This window comes from Gavialis gangeticus, unplaced genomic scaffold (assembly GCF_001723915.1).
Source record: "Gavialis gangeticus isolate Ggan-Ray unplaced genomic scaffold, GavGan_comp1, whole genome shotgun sequence".
NCBI lineage: Eukaryota > Metazoa > Chordata > Crocodylia > Gavialidae > Gavialis > Gavialis gangeticus.
Window position 1 is genome coordinate 22532396 of NW_017728996.1, and position 5696 is coordinate 22538091.

Consider the following 5696-nt stretch of genomic DNA (forward strand, 5'->3'; position numbering starts at 1 on the left):
AAAACTGTGCTTCCCAATCTTCCTTTATCAGCTGCAATCCTAAAATGTGTCTTAATTAACATTCCTGGCTTTTAAGAGAGAATTTCTCGTTAACAGGTTTGGATTTTTTCTTTATTATTTCTTGCCTTTTTCTCCAGCGTCAGAGCTATTACAGTTCCTGTACATGTAAAGAGCTCCTTTGCTAATTGTCTTCTGTCTGTTACAATAGTACTATCCTATTTTAAAAAAAAGAAAAGAACTTGGAGCTGAGTAAATGGCTTTTTGCATGGATTTCATATTTACAGGGTGCTAGTCAATATCAAGTGTAATATAAAATGGCCTCTAAAGAACCCTGGCTGTGATTGTTTGAAGTCACATGATGCTGCAGTTAATTAGCACTACTGCTGAGTTCAGAACTTCTTTTCATGTAGGTAACCTCATCGCAATCATTAATGAGAATTTGTGCACCAAATGCACTTAAATTTCATCGGCTGAAAAATTGCAACTCGAAACTCCCAAAGTGCATTTAGATTGCAAAAAACTACCACTAAATCTCTTCCTTGTGTAGTGAACCCTTTTTCCTTAGGGTCCTGATTTTTCAAAAGTGCTTCCAATATTTGTATCCATAAATTATTGATGACCAGGGCATGTAGATACATAAGAACCTGTTCACATTCACCAATCAGGCACTTGCATGTCTAAATGCTACAAAATATACTTTTAAAGGTACCTTGCTTATTTTTGGAGACAAAACTGAAGACCTAATGCTTGGCCCTCTTTCTCTTTATCTGCTTCTCCATAGCTGGTCAAGCTGCAGACAGTTTCTATTCTGCTTTCCAGTTCTATGTTTATATAGTTTCTGTTTCTCTTCTACTCTGCTCAGGATTGATCTGCACTTATCATAGGCTATGAGATTCCCCCTAAAGAAAAGCTTGGATTTTCAGACCTAACTGGCCCTGGAAAAGGGCTTGGTTGGAAAGTCAGGGAGGGAATTGCCTGGAAAACCAGAGTAAAGAAGAAAAAGAGATTGTCTAAACATTTTTAAAGGGTTCCCCTCAGGTTTTAGGCCAGGGATGGGCAAAATATGGGCTGCAGGCCAGATCTAGCTGGCCATCTGATTATGCATTGGCTGGGGCTAGAACTGGGCAGGAGCATGGTGCAGACTGGCCAGAGCGAGTGGGGCTCAGTCCCATGCGGAGTGCCCTGGGGGGGCGGGGGGTGGATCATATTTGCACTGCCTGGCGAGCCCTGCTGCACACCTGGTCTCCCCCTGCCCTCCCCCAGCCAGCATCTGGGACCTAGTGTGCGGGCAGCCCCCCACACACGTCCACACCCCACCCCCACACACTCTCCCACCCGGCCACACGCACAATATGCAGGAGTAAGACTTTATTTTGAGCTATTATGTAATCACCTTTATATACAGTACTCAAAAAAAACAAATCAGGACAATTTTATTTTTTGAAATAAAATTAAAATATACTAGAAAACAAATATCTACTATATGAATTGTTTTTTAATCTATAACGTGTTAAAATGATATCTTCTAAAATATTTTGTGTGTGTGGCCCTCAGCAGCTCACCAAAACTTATAAAGTGGCTCTCCAGCTGAAATAATTGGCCACCCCTGCCTTAGGCAGTGACCTTCTGCCTTGATTGCAGTTTATTTGCTTTGAAAAAATTATGGGTGTAATCATGAAAGCTGGTGACTGTAAATCCTAGTTTGTTTGTGTGTTTTGTGTGTGATTTTTTTTTTTTTTTTGCCAATGGGTGACAGCTTAATGGTGGTTAACCCCTGTTATTTTAAACACAGACAAACATTTTCCTGGTTTAGACATACACAATGTAAAACTAATCTGCAATCTTGGCAATAGCTGGCATGAAGAACAAGAGACCTGAGTTCTAGTTCCAGCCTTGCCATTGGTTTTGTATTACTGCCTCATTCTGACTATGTGAAAGGGGACTATTACCTGTGCTTCTATACTTTGAAGTAAAATTAAAATGTATCCTTTCATCCCATCGGTCTTTGATCTTCTGTTTACTCTGTGGTGTTCTTTTGTGATCTTACAAGTTTAAACATGCATGTGGCTTTTGATTGTTGAACATCCTGCAGCAGGTTCTTTAACTTGCGTGTAGAGTATGATGGAACTTGACTGATCTGAATTAATTGGTGGCAGCCGGTTTGGGAAGGTAACAAGCTGCCTGTATTTATAATGCTTGCTTGCTGTTCTTAAATGTATAGCTTTCATAAGTTTGTTACTATACTGCTTTATTTTGCCTTATACCTTATTAAAAAAGAAAACAAAACAAACCTCACACTAAAACAAAAAACAAAAAAAACAAAAAACTTGTTACTTTTTTTCATGGTATTTTACATCTAAAATATTCAGTATACAAAATGAAATTCAGCTTAGAATGTGGACAGCTGAGCCTTATGGAGGTGTGATATCAGATTTATTTAAAAAAGAACCCCCGATCTCCCAAATGTCTGCTATTTATATTGAAGTTATCCAAGACTTCTTCTCCCTGCCCACACACCTTGTTCACTGGTTCAGAGCTCTGTTATAGATTTATGAACTTCAGGAGGGAGTAGCCAAGGTTTTGCCAAGTGCCCCTAAGAGTATCCTTCCTTACTGGGCTGACATATGTCTTGCTTTTCTGATTTTTGATAGAAACCGGCTGTTTTGGTGGACTGTGGAATATGGTATGTTGAAGGTAGAGGATAATTGGTTTGAAAGCAGTCACACAGTGTGCTGTTCTAAGAATAGGAAGAAGCAAGAGCAGTAAAATAAGGATAATGGACTTCAGGAAACTCAGAGAAATGGTAAGTGGGTTCTGTTGAAGATCCTGTAAGGGAAAAGTAGTGCAGGAGAACAGACATTTGAGAGAGACTGTTCAAAGTTGTAACAGCTTTAATTTGCACATGTATCAAGGTCTGTCCTGCAGGTGGGAGCCCTGTCAGCTGGCAGGGCTCCCAGTCACAGAGGTGCACTGTGCCCAGTGTGAAGTTGCTTCCAGCCAGGGGAGCTTGCTGGTGCAGGGGGAGCCCAATCCTGAGCTCCCCCTGCACTGGCAATAAGGCCTGATTCAACTGAATACACACTCCTAAAATTGTGGCTCCTGCCATGCATGTGTGGCATGGCAGGAGGCATGATTATTTGGATGACATACTAGATCCCATCATGCCTTGACTTGCATGTGTAGAGGGGCCCTGAAAATAAAAGGATTAGTACAAAAAGTGGAAACAAGGACACAGAACTAAGAATGTGTATCAAGGAATAGCACAAACTTGTAGAAGTAAAATTAGCTAGTAAGGGTAAGGCACAAGATGAGTTAAAATTAAGAAGGGATGCAAAACGAAAGAAGTTCTTCTTTCACCTGATCTCAGCTGTCTTTCCTGCCTGGTGCAGGGGGCTGGACCCAATGATCTTCCAAAGTCCCTTCCAGCCCCTTACAGTCTCTGAATCTATTAATCAATCTAGAAGTAAGATCTAGATAAAAGCAAAGTACCAAGTAGAGAAGGGGAGGAAAAAAGGACACTGGTGAGAAAGGTGAAGTGCTCAACACCTATTTTTGCTTCAGTCTTCATAAAAAATCTGCACTGTCACCAGCTACCTAGCAAAATTATTTTTCACAAAATGATTTGTAGCAATGGGATAGGAGAGTAGGGAAATTACAGGTTAAAGAACATTTAATTAGAAAGATGTATACAAGGTAGCAGGACTTGTTATTCTTGCTTCACTTCATGCTTAAGGAACTAGACAAAGCAGTCTTAGAGCCATTAGCAAGTTATGTTTGAGTAGGAGGGAAACCCTACATGACTGACCATGGATAAATATATTATCAGCCCTTTAGAAAGCAGGAGTGAACATCAGGAATTCTAAGCTAGTCCATTTGGCTTTGATTCCTGGAAAGTTTTTAGAACAAATTATTAAGCAACCTATGTGAGGCCTTAAGGCAAAATGGCAAATCTGGCCAGACTCCATTTCCCAGCAGCCCCTGCCCACATTGCTGCATCCAGTTTCCATGGAGACCCCAGGAGTGGTGGGGCAGTGACAGAGCAGGGCCAGGAGCGGTGGGGCAGTGACAGAGCGGGGCGTGCGGGCAGGAGATCACAGCTCTGCCCTGGCTCCGGACCACACTGTCACTGCCACAAGATCCCAGCCCCGCCCAGCCATGTGCCCTGCCAGCACTGCTGGGGCCAGTCTTCATGGCCCTGCGCCGTTACGGCCCCCCCGCCGCTCCTAGGGTCTCTATGGAAACTAGCCACAGCAAGGTGGGTGGGGGCTGCTGGGAAATGGACTTGTCTGCAGGCGTGATCTGGCCCATGGGCTGGACTTTGCCTGCTCCTGCCTCAAGGCCTACAAGCACCTTAGGATGATATGATGAAAAGGTGGATGTTGTGGAGGGAATCAGTAGGTGTGATAGGTCCTGACGTTAGCGCAGCTTTTACCCCCATTGCAAATGGCATAAACTCCGTAAGTATGGTGTAAGTAAAATAATTTGGCCCTGAACAATTTATAGCTTCCCTAAGCAGTTTTATCCTAAATTACCTAATGGTAATTTTAGCTACATCATATTTCCTGGGAGCATTTCTGCAGTGGAGTCCTACTGGAGTCTGGGCTGGGTCCGGTATTTTCATTAATGACTTGGATGATGGGACAAAATATGTGCCTGTAAAATCTGAAGATGACCCCCGGGCACAAGGGAGAGGTTACAAGTACTTCGGAGACAGAATGCAAAATAAACTTGATTTGAAGGGAAGATCCGAGATCAACAAAATGCAGTTAAAGTGCAAAGCACTACCTTTTGGTGAAGAGCAGTTAAGTTCATGAATACAGGTTTCCTTCGCTTTGAGGGTTCTGTGTGAATTTGCTCTTATGCGATGACTCTTTTTATACCAAAAAATTTGTATATGTGAGACGTTCACTCTTACGGTGGAAGTCTGCAGTCAGCTGCTTTGTGCGGTGCATTGTGCGAGTGGTGCACACCAAAATATAGTCTCCTGTGTGGATCTGTGCTTCTTGCTCATTGTCAGTGTCATGTGTTTCTGTAGTTGCCATCTCCATTATGATGTCTAAGTGTCCTGCTAGCTTATCTCCTACCCCTCTCTGCTGTTGGTGAGTACCAAAATTGTCTTGTACAAGTGGTAGAAATGGGTCTGGGGATCAGTACAGTCAAGGTCTTGGAACATATCCCTATTTGTTACATTGTAAAGTGGGTTCCCTTTATGCAAATTCAAGGTATGTGCCATTTTCCAGGAGCACAGGTACAGCATAAAGCGAGGGAAACTTGTACAAAACTGACTGTCTATGAAGTAGGCCTGTGCAAAGTGGCTAGTATTCTATTCTGATTCGGCCAATTTTGGGGGGGGCAGTGATTCAATTTGGTGATTCAAATCACTGTCCCGAATTGATTCGGCCAAGTCTGATTCAGAGATTTGGCTGCTGCTGCCAATGGCTGCCCTGCCCAGCCCCAGCATCCTGGCTCTTTTTTTTTTTTTTTTTTTAAGCCCCACAGTCATTGGCTGCTGCCAGGCGAAGGCCGATGCCCACTGCCCTGTGCTGCGTGGGGGCCCCTGCCACAAGCCCCTAGAAGCCCCGACAGCCACGCAGCAGCCAGCGAGTGCAGGGCTTTTTTTTGTTTGTTTGTTTGTTTGCCTTTTTTTTCCTAAAGAACTGGGAGCTGGGGCTGAGTGGGGCAGCCACTGACGTGGC